General features: G+C 33.1%; 1 long non-coding RNA gene across 1 annotated transcript; it reads left to right on the forward strand.

Annotated features, from left to right (window-relative positions):
• Positions 1-18,060: 18,060 nt before the first annotated feature.
• Positions 18,061-19,113, forward strand: LOC136226166 (uncharacterized). Its single transcript, XR_010687624.1, has 4 exons — positions 18,061-18,138; positions 18,239-18,319; positions 18,445-18,509; positions 19,034-19,113. It is a non-coding gene; the product is annotated as an uncharacterized lncRNA (long non-coding RNA).
• Positions 19,114-19,392: the final 279 nt, after the last annotated feature.

Consider the following 19,392-nt stretch of genomic DNA (forward strand, 5'->3'; position numbering starts at 1 on the left):
GTCTAATAAAAGGAAATTCGTAAGTTTATTTAAAGTGATTATAAAGTGTTCATACAAGCATGAAGTGAGACAAAACTTTATAGTAAACTGATAAACTTAAAACCACCCCAAGTCAAGTGATATGTTTGGGATTGACATATCACTGTTGAGACTTGTATGTAACAATGTCTTCTGTCCGACAGAAAGCTGATCTCACAAGCTTCATATATACAGATATCTGGACAGTTACATAGATCCGATGAAACGTTGTTCATTAGGATTGGGGATCCGATTTGAGATAACAGGATGGGTAGATTCATCCTTGTCACCTGTTCATCTCATTGGTATTAATAGGTATAACTAATCCTCAGACTCAAAGGAATATTAATTGGTATTCTGGATTACGGAATGTGATGCTTTGACTCTGGTGTAACACGATCCTTAACAGAGATGACTCTGGGGTGTGAACAGTAGACGTCGGGTATCACAGGAAGTAATTACGGAGTCGTTATATATTGGATTGGGCATTTATCACTCCTGATAAATGGGAGATACATCCATGGATCGCTTGTGGAAGACTCGACTCTAAATCCTTACAAGGTGATAGCTTAAGAGTAAGAAATACAGATTTCACTTAACCTATCTTTTTGAGTTGAGTCGGCCTGTACAAGTAAAACGAATGTCTCACTATATGTGACTTGACATCACCCATAGTCATAAGATTCAGTTCAAGGATGTAGTTGATAAAGGATCGAATTATATTGTAACTAATACGGAAAGGTTAACGACAGAATCAACCTGTCTTCTTATAGCTCTGGGGGAATGATTACGGACTTGCTAATCATATACTCTGTACATCATTCCGTTATGCAAAGATTAAATATAATTCTTTGAAAATTAATTTAATAACGTTGCATACGGCTAGAAGCAATAAGAACCTAATGGATCACACATAAGACTTGGAACCTAAAAGAGAGATAGATGTTAATTAATTGATAGAAGCCCAATTGAGCCCAATAAGGCCCATGGATATAAGGGGGTCGAAATTCATGTAGTAATATACATGAATAATTAATTTGATTTTGTTAATCCTAATTAGATTAGGAATATGAATTAAATTAATTAAGAGATAATTAAGTTAGGAGTTTCAATTAGATTAATATACTCCTATTATTATCCAATAAGGTTATTATTATTATCCTTAATATATTAGATATATAGTGAGATAATAATTAGGAATTCTATTCCGAATGGAATTCCTATTCAGTAACCTAATTCTATCTAACTAGGGATTAGATACAAGAGATTATAAATACCCCTTCCCTTGAGATTTTCGAAATCCAAGCAAGCCATACCCTACTTGTGATTTTCGAAATTCACCTAGTCCAAGAGAGAGAAAATTCGACACCGCTAGTTCGAGGACGAGATTTCTCTACGGCTTCGTTTGATCAATTGATTTTCATCTATTTCTTTTATCCTTGATCTTGTGTTGATTAGTTAGAGGCAATCTACTTTGGTTGCTATTCAACGGTTGATACTAAATTAATCTTCCTGTGTTTTATTTCGTGTTTGGGAACTCGAAGAAGAAAAACAAACAAAAGGGAGAAATTCGTTTTACTACTCCTACATCAGGTCAGTTCACGATTTTGTGGATTCCTAGAGATTGAACCGTCAGATCGTCGCGATTTTTGGGCAGGAGCTTCTAGACATATTCTTCCACGTTTCCACCGAAGGGATTGTCGTTCGGAGGTCTGGAAGGTCTGTTTCGGATAGGGGCAGATTGGTAGACAGTTTCTATCTCTTTTGAAGTTGTGGGCACTTCGTTTGCAACGGTAGATAGAACTTCTAAAAGGTATTTCTTCTTATCCTTTTTTATATGAAATAACGGTTAACGGATCTTGTGGTTAAATGGAAATAGGATAAAAATTTTATATTTCCGCTGCTATACCTTAGCCTAATTTCCAACAGACAGTACTCAAAGTTTCGCCCTAAAATGATCTAGGCAACCTTGCATGGGACAAAATGCATCTGACTCTCTCAACTAGAGTCATGTTGGTCCGTTCTACGAAGCCATTCAATTGTGGAGTCTTTGGAGGAGTCTTTTGGTGCCGAATACCCTGCTCTCTACAATAAACATCAAAGGGGCCTATATACTCACCTCTAGGGGTGCACATAAAAAACCGTAAAACCGAAAAACCGTAAAACCAAACCGAAACCATACCGAAATAGAGGTTAACCAAAACCGATGGACTAGTGTATGGTTTTTAATTTTCTAAATTTTGGTTTCGGTTTCGGTTTCGACATTTTACTAACCGTCGGTTTCGGTTAACCGACCGAAATCAATTAAAAAAATTAAAAAATAAAAAATATATTTTAGTCTTAGGGTTTCTCATTTAATTTAATTTAAAGTATAAATATTTTAGTCTAGGGCTTATTTCTTTTTCACTACATTCACGCAGCCACCTTCCTGCTCCACAAAACAAAACCCTCGATCTCTCACTCCCGCTCACCACCGCCGACACCTGCTCTCATCTTCTTCCTCTCTCAACAAGTCTCGATCGGCGGCTGCTTCTCTCTCACTCACTAGCCGGCGACGGCGCTTCCTTTCATCTTCCTCACTGGTATGTTTCTCTCTCACTCACTCTCGGTTGTAGTTCATCTTCCGTTTAGCTTCCGTTCGTTTTCTGTTGTTGTAACTTTTCCTTTTTTGGTATACTCTGTTTAGCTCATTTTTCCGATTGATTTTTGATCTTTGTTTCAAACCAAGTTTGAGAATAAACTGAATGTGATAAAAAATAAATTAAAATATGATAAAATATATATATACATATATATATATATATATATATATATATATATATATATATATATATATATATATAAGAATGTGGAGTTGGAAAGGAATAATAGAATGTGGAAGATCAGTTGGAGATGTTCGTGGTAACAGAGGGGGGGATGGAGGGGCAAGATAATGTCTGATATTGTAGGATGTCAAAGGGCCCAATATTCCTCTGGATATTACTAATATGGTCCCCAATCAATATCTATACATTGTTCATTGCAATTAAAAATGTAAGAAGGAAAAATCATCTCCTTATCCTTTAAATGGAATTAAAATGTAAAAAGGAAAATTAAGAAAACAATTAATAGCAATCCATTAAAAGCATGAATGTTGGTGAAGAGGTGGGTTTGATGTTAGGTATGTCATCAAGTAATGTGATCAAATATTTTTCCAGATGTGACTTTTTTTTAAAAGAACATTTAATTTTATGCTTACACATAGTTTGAGAATAAACTGAATTTTATGTGAGATTTATGCATATGTTAAGTTAATTGTGTTGTCTACTATGAGAAGTATCATAGTTAATTCTATGAGTGAAGTAACTGATTTCTGATAAATTAATCTATATTTTTTATTTTTTTTATCTTCAGATGTCAAGTATCGGAGATAATTCAGGTACAGGTACTAATACTAGTGAACACACTAGTACGAATCCGGAAGCGGAAGAGGAACAAACAAAAACTCCTACTTCTAATGATGTTAATGCATCAAAACCACCACATCCAGAAGAAAAAGTGCGGCAGGGAAGATCATGGGTTTGGTTGCATTTTACCAAAGTTCCTTGTTCAGTTCCTAAAGATCAAAGGGCCACATGTAACTACTGTAAGAGATCTCTTTCATGTCCAACTTCTAGTGGCACAAGTTGTTTAAGTAGCCATTTGAGTAAATGTAAGAAATATCCACCCAATATGAATAAGAATAATCAAGGAACATTAGCTTTTAACCCGGAATCAAGTGTTGATGTTAGTTCACTTGTACCTTGGAGATTTGATCAAGATAAATGTAGAAAATACCTTGCCTTGATGATTATGCTTGATGAGTTACCTTTTAGGTTTGTTGAACACCAAGGGTTTAGAGATTTTTGTCATGTAATGCAACCACTTTTTATTGTCCCTTCACGCACAACAATAGCTAGAGATGTTTACAGTTGCTATAAGGGAGAAAAATTGAAATTGAAAGGATATTTAAAGGATTTGTCTTCAAGGGTTTGTCTTACTACTGATTCATGGACTTCCAATCAAAATTTGTGTTATATGTGTCTCACTCTTCATTTCATTGACGATGATTGGAAATTGCATAAAAGAATTATAAATTTTTGTCCAATTTCTGGTCATAGTGGTGAGGTGATTGGTAAGTCTGTTGAGAAGTGCTTGCTTGAATGGGGAATTGAGAGAGTCTTGACTATAACTGTTGATAATGCAACTGCAAATGATGTTGGTGTGAGTTACTTGAAAAAGAGATTGAATAGTTGGAAAGGGAGTGTCTTGAATGGTGAATACTTACATATGAGATGTGCTGCTCATATTTTGAATTTGATTGTCAAAGATGGTTTATCTGAAGTAGATGATTCTATTGTAAGGATTCGTTCTTGTGTTAAGTATGTGAGTCTTCTCCAGCTAGATTGGTAAAATTTAAAACTTGTGCACTTCAAGAGAAATTAGATATCAACAAACTTTTATGCTTAGATGTGGAAACTAGATGGAATTCCACTTACTTGATGTTAGAATGTGCTTTGAAATTTGAAAAAGCATTTGAATTGTTGATATTTAAAGATGCTAAATATGCTAGTGATCTTAGAAGTAAACATGGTATACCTAGTGATAGAGATTGGGAGTATGTTAGAACTTTGTTGCCTTTTCTTGAAATATTTTATAAGACTACATTGATTGTGTCTGGCTCATCTTATGTTACTGGCAATGAATACATGACACAAATTTATGGTCTTGGGATGATGCTTTCTTCGATGTGTGAGAATGGTGAGTTGGGTTTGAGGTTAATGGCTGCTAAGATGAAGAAGAAATATGATAAGTATTGGGGTGATGTGAATAATTTGAATATTATGATGTTCATTGCAGTAGTCCTTGATCCTAGACATAAGATGGAATTGGTTAATTGGACTATTGATCAATCATATTTGGGTCTAGATGCTATAAGCTTGAAAGAGAAAGTGAAAGTAGTTTTATCTACAATGTTTGATTTTTATTGTGAATCAAAGACCGCAAAAAGTGTTTCAGAAACAAGTGGGATAAGTCAAGTTTGTAGGGATGTTGAGGTTGCAAAAATGAAGGATGGTTCTGCTTATATATTTGGTATGTTCAAGAAACAAAAGGTGAATGTTGGGGGGTTAGAAGTAAAATCTGAATTGGAGAAGTACTTGTCTGAAGATTTAGAGGAAAATAGTCCTAATTTTGACATATTGAATTGGTGGAAGGTGAATTCCATTAAATATCAAGTTCTTGGTATGATGGCTAAAGATGTATTGGCTATTCCAGTGTCCACTGTTGCTTCTGAGAGTGCATTTAGTGCTGGAGGTCGAGTACTTGACTATTTTAGGAGTTCTCTTACTACTCGTTTTGTGGAAGCACTAATTTGTGGGCAAGATTGGGTGAAGCATCCTACAACTGCATGCAATTTAATGGAGCAAAGTTCAATTGAAGCAGAGATTGCTCAAATAGGTATTAATAATTTTGTTACTTTATTTTATTTTGTTTTGATTTTGTCACTATTATTTATAAATATTGATATAAAATATTTATTAACATTTGTATATTTCTTATTTTTCAGAATCTTCTTGTGTGACAGATGATCATTCTATAATCTTGATTGATGAATGAGTTGGCATGTTAGGTAATTTTATATTTGTATTAAAGTTATAAGGTTTTTTTTATTATATGAACTTTGAATTTGATTATTAATTTAATATGCAGATTTGACAAGATTGGTGATTTGAAGAATGAAGATCTTACCCTATTAGTGTTGAACAATATGTGTTATTAATAACTTTTTTTAATTATTATGTCTATTTGAATTTATGAATGTTTGTTTATGTGCCATTTTGAAACATTATCTATAGCTCAAATCAAACATGTTGCTTTCACCATATAATTTTTTAGGCGTTTTTTAATCTTTTATTCATCATGTTTGATTATTATTTGCTAATGGTTAAAAACCGAAAAAAATGGTTAACCGACCGAATAATTGGTTAACCGATTGATGGTTAACCGAATTTAATGGACTAGTGTATGGTTAGTATATTTAAAAAACCGAAAAAATGGTTAACCGACCGAATTAACCATAATGGACTGGTTAACCGACCACGTGCACCCCTACTCACCTCTATTATCTGAATGGATACACTTGAGCTTCTTCCCAATCTGTCTCTCAACCAATGCTTGAAACTGCTTGAAAGCATGTAACACTTGTTCTTTTTTCTTCAATGTGTACACTCACATCTTCCTTAAATAATCATCGATGAATGTAACAAAGTAGAGAGAACCACCAATTGTCCTAGTTGATATAGGACCACACACATCGGAATTAACCAGATCAAGTATCTTCTCCTTCCTGTGAGGAGGATGACTCTTAAATGAAACTCTGGCCTGTTTACAAGCTAAGCAGCAGAACATTTCTTCAATTGTATATTCTCTAACCTAGATAGCTTCTTCTTGTTTGACAAAATAGACATGCCCTTTTCACTCATATGGACAAGTCTTTATGCCACAACTCAACCACATCATAATTCTCCACCGCATTAATAATGCTCTTGGAGACCTTTGGATGTGCCATGTACAACTTAGAGTGCTTACTTCCTCTTGCCACAGCTAAAAAATCTCGAGTGAGCTTCCATTGACCATTACCAAAGCTGTTGTGGTAACCATCATCATCAAGCAAGCCTATAGAAATCAAATTCATTCTCATATCTAGAACATGTCTCACATTATGTAACACCACCTCCATTCCATTATTACCCATATGAACATCACCATGATCACCTGGTGTGTAGGATGAGTAAAAATCTCTACATGATGTAACATGACATGCAGCACCACTATCAATAACCCAACTCGAATCATCATAGGCAACATTAATAACATCACAATCACCACAAATCCGAAAATTATCAGTAGTAGCATTTACCTCAGCTTTCTCATTACCACTGTCATCTTTCTTCTGATTGTTTTCAGCACCCTTCTTATTGTGTTTCTTCAGCTGTCTGCAGTATCTTCTGGTATGCCCCTTCTTACCACAATGGTAGCACTCAACATTAGCAAACTTACCCCTGGAACTGCTGCGCTGTTTCCCTCTGTTACTCGGACCTCTGGTCTGACTTCTCCGCTACCTCTATATGACTAAGACGTCTAACTGTGAAGACAAACCTTGTGAGTTTCTTCTAATCTCTTCATTCAACATGTTTCCCTTAGCCAATTCCATGGAAATAATCCCATCTGGTGCAGTAGGGGTGCACATAAAAAACCGTAAAACCGAAAAACCGTAAAACCAAACCGAAACCAGACCGAAATAGAGGTTAACCGAAACCGATGGACTAGTGTATGGTTTTTAATTTTCTGAATTTCGGTTTTCGGTTTCGGTTTCGGTTTCGACATTTTACTAACCGTCGGTTTCGGTTAACCGACCGAAATCAATTAAAAAAATTAAAAATTAAAAAATATATTTTAGTCTTAGGGTTTCTCATTTAATTTAATTTAAAGTATAAATATTTTAGTCTAGGGCTTATTTCTTTTTCACTACATTCACGCAGCCACCTTCCTGCTCCACAAAACAAAAACCTCGATCTCTCACTCCCGCTCACCACCGCCGACACCTGCTCTCATCTTCTTCCTCTCTCAACAAGTCTCGATCGGCGGCTGCTTCTCTCTCACTCACTAGTTGGCACCGGCGCTTCCTTTCATCTTCCTCACTGGTATGTTTCTCTCTCACTCACTCTCGGTTGTAGTTCATCTTCCGTTCAGCTTCCGTTCGTTTTCTGTTGTTGTAACTTTTCCTTTTTTGGTATACTCTGTTTACCTCATTTTTCCGATTGATTTTTGATCTTTGTTTCAAACCAAGTTTGAGAATAAACTGAATGTGATAAAAAATAAATTAAAATATGATAAAATATATATATATATATATAAGAATGTGGAGTTGGAAAGGAATAATAGAATGTGGAAGATCAGTTGGAGATATTCGTGGTAACAGAGGGGGGGATGGAGGGGCAAGATAATGTCTGATATTGTAGGATGTCAAAGGGCCCAATATTCCTCTGGATATTACTAATATGGTCCCCAATCAATATCTATACATTGTTCATTGCAATTAAAAATGTAAGAAGGAAAAATCATCTCCTTATCCTTTAAATGGAATTAAAATGTAAAAAGGAAAATTAAGAAAACAATTAATAACAATCCATTAAAAGCATGAATGTTGGTGAAGAGGTGGGTTTGATGTTAGGTATGTCATCAAGTAATGTGATCAAATATTTTTCCAGATGTGACTTTTTTTAAAAGAACATTTAATTTTATGCTTACACATAGTTTGAGAATAAACTGAATTTTATGTGAGATTTAGGCATATGTTAAGTTAATTGTGTTGTCTACTATGAGAAGTATCATAGTTAATTCTATGAGTGAAGTAACTGATTTCTGATAAATTAATCTATATTTTTTATTTTTTTATCTTCAGATGTCAAGTATCGGAGATAATTCAGGTACAGGTACTAATACTAGTGAACACACTAGTACGAATCCGGAAGCGGAAGAGGAACAAACAAAAACTCCTACTTCTAATGATGTTAATGCATCAAAACCACCACATCCAGAAGAAAAAGTGCGGCAGGGAAGATCATGGGTTTGGTTGCATTTTACCAAAGTTCCTTGTTCAGTTCCTAAAGATCAAAGGGCCACATGTAACTATTGTAAGAGATCTCTTTCATGTCCAACTTCTAGTGGCACAAGTTGTTTAAGTAACCATTTGAGTAAATGTAAGAAATATCCACCCAATATGAATAAGAATAATCAAGGAACTAGCTTTTAACCCGGAATCAAGTGTTGATGTTAGTTCACTTGTACCTTGGAGATTTGATCAAGATAAATGTAGAAAATACCTTGCCTTGATGATTATGCTTGATGAGTTACCTTTTAGGTTTGTTGAACACCAAGGGTTTAGAGATTTTTGTCATGTAATGCAACCACTTTTTGTTGTCCCTTCACGCACAACAATAGCTAGAGATGTTTACAATTGCTATAAGGGAGAAAAATTGAAATTGAAAGGATATTTAAAGGATTTGTCTTCAAGGGTTTGTTTACTACTGATTTATGGACTTCCAATCAAAATTTGTGTTATATGTGTCTCACTCTTCATTTCATTGACGATGATTGGAAATTGCATAAAAGAATTATAAATTTTTGTCCAATTTCTGGTCATAGTGGTGAGGTGATTGGTAAGTCTGTTGAGAAGTGCTTGCTTGAATGGGGAATTGAGAGAGTCTTGACTATAACTGTTGATAATGCAACTGCAAATGATGTTGGTGTGAGTTACTTGAAAAAGAGATTGAATAGTTGGAAAGGGAGTGTCTTGAATGGTGAATACTTACATATGAGATGTGTTGCTCATATTTTGAATTTGATTGTCAAAGATGGTTTATCTGAAGTAGATGATTCTATTGTAAGGATTCGTTCTTGTGTTAAGTATGTGAGATCTTCTCCAGCTAGATTGGTAAAATTTAAAACTTGTGCACTTCAAGAGAAATTAGATATCAACAAACTTTTATGCTTAGATGTGGAAACTAGATGGAATTCCACTTACTTGATGTTAGAATGTGCTTTGAAATTTGAAAAAGCATTTGAATTGTTGATATTTAAAGATGCTAAATATGCTAGTGATCTTAGAAGTAAACATGGTATACCTAGTGATAGAGATTGGGAGTATGTTAGAACTTTGTTGCCTTTTCTTGAAATATTTTATAAGACTACATTGATTGTGTCTGGCTCATCTTATGTGACTGGCAATGAATACATGACACAAATTTATGGCCTTGGGATGATGCTTTCTTCGATGTGTGAGAATGGTGAGTTGGGTTTGAGGTTAATGGCTGCTAAGATGAAGAAGAAATATGATAAGTATTGGGGTGATGTGAATAATTTGAATATTATGATGTTCATTGCAGTAGTCCTTGATCCTAGACATAAGATGGAATTGGTTAATTGGACTATTGATCAATCATATTTGGGTCTAGATGCTATAAGCTTGAAAGAGAAAGTGAAAGTAGTTTTATCTACAATGTTTGATTTTTATTGTGAATCAAAGACCGCAAAAAGTGTTTCAGAAACAAGTGGGATAAGTCAAGTTTGTAGGGATGTTGAGGTTGCAAAAATGAAGGATGGTTCTGCTTATATATTTGGTATGTTCAAGAAACAAAAGGTGAATGTTGGGGGGTTAGAAGTAAAATCTGAATTGGAGAAGTACTTGTCTGAAGATTTAGAGGAAAATAGTCCTAATTTTGACATATTGAATTGGTGGAAGGTGAATTCCATTAAATATCAAGTTCTTGGTATGATGGCTAAAGATGTATTGGCTATTCCAGTGTCCACTGTTGCTTCTGAGAGTGCATTTAGTGCTGGAGGTCGAGTACTTGACTATTTTAGGAGTTCTCTTACTACTCGTTTTGTGGAAGCACTAATTTGTGGGCAAGATTGGGTGAAGCATCCTACAACTGCATGCAATTTAATGGAGCAAAGTTCAATTGAAGCAGAGATTGCTCAAATAGGTATTAATAATTTTGTTACTTTATTTTATTTTGTTTTGATTTTGTCACTATTATTTATAAATATTGATATAAAATATTTATTAACATTTGTATATTTCTTATTTTTCAGAATCTTCTTGTGTGACAGATGATCATTCTATAATCTTGATTGATGAATGAGTTGGCATGTTAGGTAATTTTATATTTGTATTAAAGTTGTAAGGTTTTTTTTTATTATATGAACTTTGAATTTGATTATTAATTTAATATGCAGATTTGACAAGATTGGTGGTTTGAAGAATGAAGATCTTACCCTATTAGTGTTGAACAATATGTGTTATTAATAACTTTTTTTAATTATTATGTCTATTTGAATTTATGAATGTTTGTTTATGTGCCATTTTGAAACATTATCTATAGCTCAAATCAAACATGTTGCTTTCACCATATAATTTTTTAGGCGTTTTTTAATCTTTTATTCATCATGTTTGATTATTATTTGCTAATGGTTAAAAACCGAAAAAAATGATTAACCGACCGAATAATTGGTTAACCGATTGATGGTTAACCGAATTTAATGGACTAGTGTATGGTTAGTATATTTAAAAAACCGAAAAAATGGTTAACCAACCGAATTAACCATAATGGACTGGTTAACCGACCACGTGCACCCCTATGGTGCAGAGTTAGACAATGACATTCTGAACGTCTCCCAAGAGTCTGGTAATGTACCAAGGAGCCATAAAAGCCTGTACATCCTCTTCAAACTTGATCCCCATTCCAGAAAGCTGATTTATGATTCCCTGGAAGGCATTCCAAAAGCCTGTACATCCTCTTTAACTTACCCTTATATACTCCTAGGATTAAAGCATAGGCCTAACCCAAATTAGGCTCCTCATTGGTCAGAAAAGCTCAACATGTTGTTCTTCTATTTTAGTTTTTGAACGATGGTGTGTATGAGAGAATAGACAAAATAGGTTTTTTTTTAACACATACATACATAAGTATATTAGTATAAGTATTGGCTATTTATTTTTTTATTTTTTTAAGAACTTTATTTTTTTAAAGTACATACAATATATTAATAGTGATGTTATATAATATATTAATTTTTTTAAATATATATTTATTAAACGGTTTAGTTAACCGTTAACCGCAGTTTTTGAACGCTCTAGCCCGAAACCGAAACCAGTACCATTCTATTGTTTAAACCATTAAGAAAACCACCGATTCGGTTAAGCGCTTTTCCGGTTCAGATTATCGGTTTTCGGTTCGGTTACCGGTTTATTTGGTTTTTTTTTCCCACCACTAGATTGGGCTATTTTATATATTAAGGGATAAAGTTTAATGATTGCTTCATTATCACACCATAAATTCATTGGTTTTGTGTGTATAAATCCAAGTTCGTCGAGAAGATGTCGTAACCACACAAGTTCACATGTAGTTTGTGCTAGAGCTTGATATTCAGATTCGGCACTGGACCAAGACACTATACTTTGTTTCTTGCTCTCCCAAGAAATAAGATTTCCCCCAACATCACAATAGCTCGTTGTAGAGTATCTATTTGAAAGATCCCCAACATAGTCTCCATGTGTGAACGCTTCCGCAATATGGTGACAATGATTTCTATACAACAAGTCTTAGCTAGGAGTCCCCCTTCAAATATTTCAGAATATGAACAAAAACATCCCAATGCGATGTCCTAGGTGAGGTAATGAAATGACTTGCACACTCACCAGAAAAGCAATGTTAGGACGAGTGATTGTTAGATAATTCAATTTCCCAATAACTCTTATGTATTTCTCATGTATCCCAGGCAATTCACCTTTATTAGCTTTTAATTAACTTCACATTTGGTATCACATGAGCATCACAAGTCTTTGTTTCAATTAGTCATGCATTTTTTTAACACATCTAGACAATACTTTCTCGAAGTGAGACAAAAAGTCCTTTATTGTTGCGGGATACTTCTATTCCCAAGAAGTACTTTAGAGATCCAAGATCCTTTGTTTGGAAAAGTAGGACTCTTTCAGTTTCATGATTCGAGTACCAACATTCTGAGTGATCAAAATGTCCTCATAGACAACCACTAAAATACAACTAGAGGTAGAAGTGGAAAAGAAAATAGAAGAATTATATGCACTTCGTTGTAAACCAAATACCACTACTAGAGTGCTAAAATCTCCCAAACAAGGCACGAGGAGATTGCTTCAAACCATATAATGACTTCCTTAGCTTGCATACCTTCCCAAACCCCCCTTGAGAAACAAACCCAAGTACCCTTCTTCACATAAGTTTCCATTTAAGAAAGAATTTTTGATATCAAGCTGATGAAGCCAAGTATAAGTAGCAGCTAGAGAGATAAACATCAGAACATAAGCGAGTTTGGCAACAGGAGAGAAGCTATCAAAATAATCAAATGTATGAGCATAACCTTTAGTAAACAATCAAGCTTTCAATCAAGTAACAGTATGCATCTTACTAAGTGAATACCCATCTGCTTCCAATAGCTTTCTTTTGAGCCGGAAGAGCAATAAGATCCCAAGTATGGTTATGTTCTAGAGCCATCATTTCTTCTTTCATAGCTTCTAGCCAACCAGGGTGACCTATAGCTGATGGAACAATAATAAAATCTAAAGAGGCTACAAATGACTTTCAAGAGGGTGATAAGGCAATATATGAAACAAATGAAGAAACTGGATGGGTGCAAGTATGTTTACCTCTCCAGAGAGCTATAAGGAGATCAAGATGAGGTTCAGAGGAAGGTCCAAGATCTAGAGTTGAAACAAATAAGGGAATACTGATGTTCGTACTTGGAGCAGGTGATGTAACCACAGACTGCATACGACGAGAATAAACCTGATGAACAATAGGCCAAAAAGGAGAAGTAACAACATGTTCACTTAGAGTATATATCATAAAGTCATCATAAGTGTTAGCAGAGGATAATGACGAGGTTTAAGGAATAAAGCGTTGGTCCCTAATACGATAGATTAGTTCTAAAGGAGGGTTGGATAGAACTAATGGGTAATTTAAAGCCTTTAGAAACTGTTTTCTTTTAATTCGATATGCAACACAAAGGCGACTTTAGTCTACTGAGTTTTCAGTCTATTAAGATTGGTTCTGCTTCTGATACTTAGACTCAAAGGACTACTCTTTTATCAAAGCTGTTGGTCCCTTGTGAGGTTAGATTAGTTCCAAATGGGGGGGGGGGGAGCATGAGTGGAACTATTGGTTAATTTTAACCTTTAATAAAAAAATTCTCTTATCGTTCAATGGCAAACTATGCCATTTTCCCTTTCACATGACACAAGATACATGACGAACATTTGTTTTTGTGTCGTCTGATTATTTTTCATGGAAGTATATTAAAAGTATGTCATCTGAAAGCGTAAATGTAAACCAGCTCAATTCACATGTGGCCTTCCGATTACACAATTCTGTCATCCAATACTTAAAATTTACTTAATCATCAGATGACACTTGTGATAAATGACTGTCACTGTATGCGGAAATATAAAATTTTATCTATTTTCATTTTTTAAAGATCTGTTAGTCACTATTTCATACAAAAGGGATTAAACAAGTGTAACTTTTCTGATAATCTATCTACCATTGCAAATGAAGTGTCCGCTAACTTGTTAATCGTGTTTCACGAACAATAAAAGCAATAGAAAAGAAAACGTTTATTATCATCTAATGAATAGAAAACTAAATTGGTTGTCTCTAAACGAATCGACACGAGATCAAAGAGAGAGTAAACTAAAGGACTAATTAGACGAGTGGTGTTCGAAAGAATTTATTCGCTTTTATTTAGTTTGGTTGAATTCTATAGCCCTAGGGGGTATTTATACTCTCTTGAATATTAATCCTAATCACATCTATATGTAATATAAAACAGTAACGATGAAGCTGAGGTGTCACTTCCTCCTTTTTTACTGATAAAAAATATAATATATTAACTTTAGTTATATTATTATATTTACTTATAAAAAGATTATTTTATCCGTACTATATCTAAGACTTCTACAGAATTTAAATTAATCCCTAAAATCTCTCTAATTCTCTACATATATATATCTAAAAGTTCTACATAATTTAAATTAATTCCTAAAATCTCTCTAATTCTCTACATATATATATCTATATATAATATAAAACAGTAACGATGGAGCTGAGGTGTCACTTTCTCCTTTTTTACTGATAAAAAATATAATATAAAATATAATATGTTAACTTTAGTTATATTATTATATTTATTTATAAAAAGATTATTTTATCTGTAATATATCTAAGAATTCCACAGAATTTAAATTAATCCCTAAAATCTCTCTAATTCTCTGCATATCTATATCTAAAAGTTCTACATAATTTAAATTAATCCCTAAAATCTCTCTAATTCTCTGCATATCTATATATAATATAAAACAGTAACGATGGAGCTGAGGTGTCACTTCCTCCTTTTTTACTGATAAAAAATATAATATAAAATCTAATATATTAACTTTAGTTATATTATTATATTTATTTATTAAAAGATTATTTTATTCATACTATATCTAAGAGTTCTATAGAATTTAAATTAATCCCTAAAATCCCTCTAATTCTCTGCATATCTGTATCTAAAAGTTCTACATAATTTAAATTAATCCTTGAAATCTCTCTAATTCTCTGCATATCTATATATAATATAAAATAGTAACGATGAAGCTGAGGTGTCACTTCCTCCCTTTTTACTCATAAAAAACATAATATAATATATAATATATAATATATTAATTTTAATTATATTATTATATTTATCTATAAAAAGATTATTTAAGGTAAATGTAAAAATAAAATAATAATATTTAATTTATATAGCACCTTTATATCATTAATTGTAATTATTATATTATATTTTTGTTAATATTTATATGTTAAGATGAATCTGTGCATCGCACGGGTCAAAAACTAGTTAGGTTAAAACTCATAATTAGAATCATATTCGGAATAGGTTTACTAATTAGATAAATAAATATCATTTTTATCTTTATTTATATCTACTATAAGTAAATAATAATCCTAATTAGATATTTATTAATATTAGGAAATTAATTTAAATAGACATATAATCACATTAAACCTCCTAATTAATATTATCATATAATCCATTAATTTAAGCATTACTATAATCTAATTATAATTATCAATTAAATTGAATCAAACCCAATATATAAAAATTTCAGCCCCCATAACTTCCACCCTCTCAATTACTATTCCGTCATCCGATTCCAAGTGCTATGTGCAACCGAATAGGTTCTTACCGCTACTAATTCTCCACAAGAGGCCATGGATATATCTTTTATCTATAAGGAGTGACAAATGCTCAATCTAATATTAACTATCTTGCAAGTACTTTATATACTGCTGAATGCATGCTCACACACACCCTAGTGCCATCCGTGTTATGGATTATGTTTAAACAGAGTCTCAGTACGACACTCCAGAATCTAGAATTAGTAATTAGTGTTTATTTGAGTGCGATGATTACTTATACCTACTAATACCATTTGAGATGAAACAAGTGACATTTAGATAAATTCATTCATCCTGTTATCTCAAGCCGGGTCCCTAATCCTAATGAATTCCTTCACCGGATCCATATAACTGTCTAGATATCCGAATACCTAAACTTGTGAGATGACCTCTCTGTTCACAATAGAATATATTCTTGTATGCAAGTCTTAACAATGTTAATTCCTAAACATATTAATTCACTTAGGGCAATTTTAAGTTTATTGATTTATTATAAAGTATAGTCTCACTTCATACTTGTATGAACACTTTATGATTACTTAAATAAACTTGGGATTTCTTTTATTTAACTTGATTAGTTTTGAATAAAATATCAATGCATTTATATAGTTGAACATACTATATCTCATAAAACAAATGATAACGAATGATTCATTTACAATTAGTTTATATCTTAAAACAATTGTCTTAGAACATAAAACCCCAATAGCTTGATTTCAGGAGTGAGATCAGAGGCTTGATTTGCTGTTATTTGCTCAGTGGGTTCTTTAGGATTATCAGAGGTTTCCTCAATCGTTTCAGCAGTAGTGGTTTTCTCAATTATTTTATTCACATTAGAAGTGGTAGGTTTATTGATGGCTTTGAAGGTCACTATTAGCGCCATATTATTATATAGACTCTAGAGTATAGTGCAAGCCCCATTATATGTTTTTCTAGCCTTAAAACCCTAGTTTATAGCGTGTTCTGCTCATTATGTGTCTAATAAGCGTTTTGAGTTATTTCAGGAACAATCAGGCATGAATCGAAGGAAAAAGGGCAAAATAAAGCAAGAAGCTCGGTGAGCCATCAACTGCTCGGCGAGCTACACCATCTACTCAACGAGTCAAATGTTGAAACAGAGTCAACCTAGAAAAACCATCTAAGAACACATGTTACTCGGCAAGTCGAGACATACTGCTCGGCGAGCTATGATACCTGAATATTCCTTTTGCACGCTTAACCCTTTTATTTTGTTCTCTATTTGTGGAAGAAAGTCTAAAATATTTTTGTACTTTTTCATTACTCACATTCTAAGGTTTATATCATATACATGTCTTAATTATTTCAAAATTGTTCTTAGTTCTTCACAAAAAATAAAAAAATAAAAAAAATATCCTAGAGAATATATTCTTTCTTGAAAAAAAAAAAATAAAGCAAAAGAAAGAAAAATAAAAGAGAAGTAAAAAAAAGAAACAAAAAAATAACGTAGGAATCGAAAATTCTTCCAAATTAGTATGACATGTAAAGCCTATGTTTGTTTATGTTAAAAAAAACTTCAAGTCTTTGTTATCTTTTTGTTGATTTTCTTTTTATAAATAAACAAAAATTTTGATTCATTCACTAGTGGAAAAATGGCTATTTGCATCGGCCTATTTACATCGGCCCTTATAAAATACGATGCAAAAGAGTCATTTGCATCGGCCCTTTATAAAGGACCGATGCAAATGTCATGATATTTAGTATTTGCATCGGCCCTTAATAGGGACCGATGCAAATAACTACATTATTTGCATCGGCCCTTTCAAAAGGGCCGATGCAAATATTAATTGAATTATTTTCATCGGCCCCTTAATAAGGACCGATGCAAATAACTGTATTATTTGCATCGGTCCTTTATAAGAGACCGATGCAAATAGTACTAATATAAATTTAAAAAATCAATAAAAAAATGAGGAGGGTATCTGTAATTAATTATGGTCAATTTATAAAATAGAAAAAGTTAAGTATAAATTTGGATTTTAGGGTTAATTTCTAATTTTCAGCCGCCTCCTCATCTCCCTCTTTCCTCCTCACAGGACCTAAGCCCAACTCCCTTCCACGGCTGGGTTTTCCACCTCCGACTACTTCATTCTCCCTTGTCTTTGTTCGTGCTCTCTTCTTATTTCCTCTCCTCTTGTTTCTTTAATCTACAATACCGTCTTCCTTCAAGAAGGCGCAAGGAGGACTGTGTTCATCCGATCGAAATCAGACAAAGGTTCCCTGGGCGGTTAGGATCTGATCTTCAACTGTGATACTTGTATTTCTCCTATCCTCAGTGATTTTGATTTATTTCATTTGATTTGAGATTTGTGTGTATAAGCTGCTACTCTTTTCTTTTCTCGAATTATTTCTCTTAGGTGTTAGCACTGAATTGGATGATGTGGCTAGTTTCAGTGAGATCGTTCATGATACTGTTATCTTCCATGATTTCCAGATAGGTTTAATTTTCTTTCAATAATTTAAATTCATTTTAGCTAGTATAAAGTGAAGCTTCAGTAATCAGTTTTACTTGTTAATTTTTTTTAGTTGCTTGATTGATTGTTAATTCGCAATTTTGATGCAGGTTTCCTCTAACTGCAGCTATTGTTAGCTCTTGGCTACTTTTAGGAATTTTAATGGTGGATTTTGGTGAGATAAATTTATATTGATTCGTCATTCTTCTATTTTACTATATGTTAATTGTTTGATTCAATCCTCATCTTACAGATCATTTCAGAAGTCTCTCGACCAAATACCTTGACCATTATTTTTCTCCTAATTTCATCTTCAGCTCAAACGACTTCTAAGATCTAATTGTTTTTTTTGTTCAAACCTAACACTGAACTTTAGTTTTTGATTAATCTTTAATTTGATGTTCTTTTGCTTTCCTAGATATGCTTTGTTATTGCTGTTCTGGTGTAACTAACGTGATAAAGTGATAATCGCACGAATAAGTGGATTTGTATATTAAGATTCCTTGGTATTTTTTTCTAATCATACATGGAATTATATCAATTTGCGTTAGCCAATTTTAACATGGCCAATTATTGGCATGATTTTGGAATCATATTGGTTTATTGTACTCAGGTCAATAGCATTCTCATTTAAACAATTCCATATTTATCAATTTACTTCACACTATTAAAGATGCTGATGATTATTATTATGTGCAGTGGCTTTTAGCAAACTTTGACTTTCTTTCTACAGAGGATACCAATTCTTGGCTGGATGTTTCAACAACCTTTTATCAGGTGAATAAGTTAGCTTTATTTCAACTGTAAACATTGCTCTTTAGTGGTATAAAATCTGTCTTTTATTTTCCAAGGAACTATTTTCATGCTGCAAAACACAACGTTCGCTGGAGAGATGTTGATGAATAGCATATGCTCTAAATTTTTCATCTTACAAATTAAATAAATATTATCTATTATCAAGATAGAAGAGATAATTCTTTCATTAGTGTTTAAATGTATATAAAGAGTACAGAGGTTGATACTGTTAGGGGTATTTTACCCATATCTTTTAGCGTGAT

The sequence above is a fragment of the Euphorbia lathyris genome, chromosome 4 (genome assembly GCF_963576675.1).
Source record: "Euphorbia lathyris chromosome 4, ddEupLath1.1, whole genome shotgun sequence".
Lineage (NCBI taxonomy): Eukaryota > Viridiplantae > Streptophyta > Magnoliopsida > Malpighiales > Euphorbiaceae > Euphorbia > Euphorbia lathyris.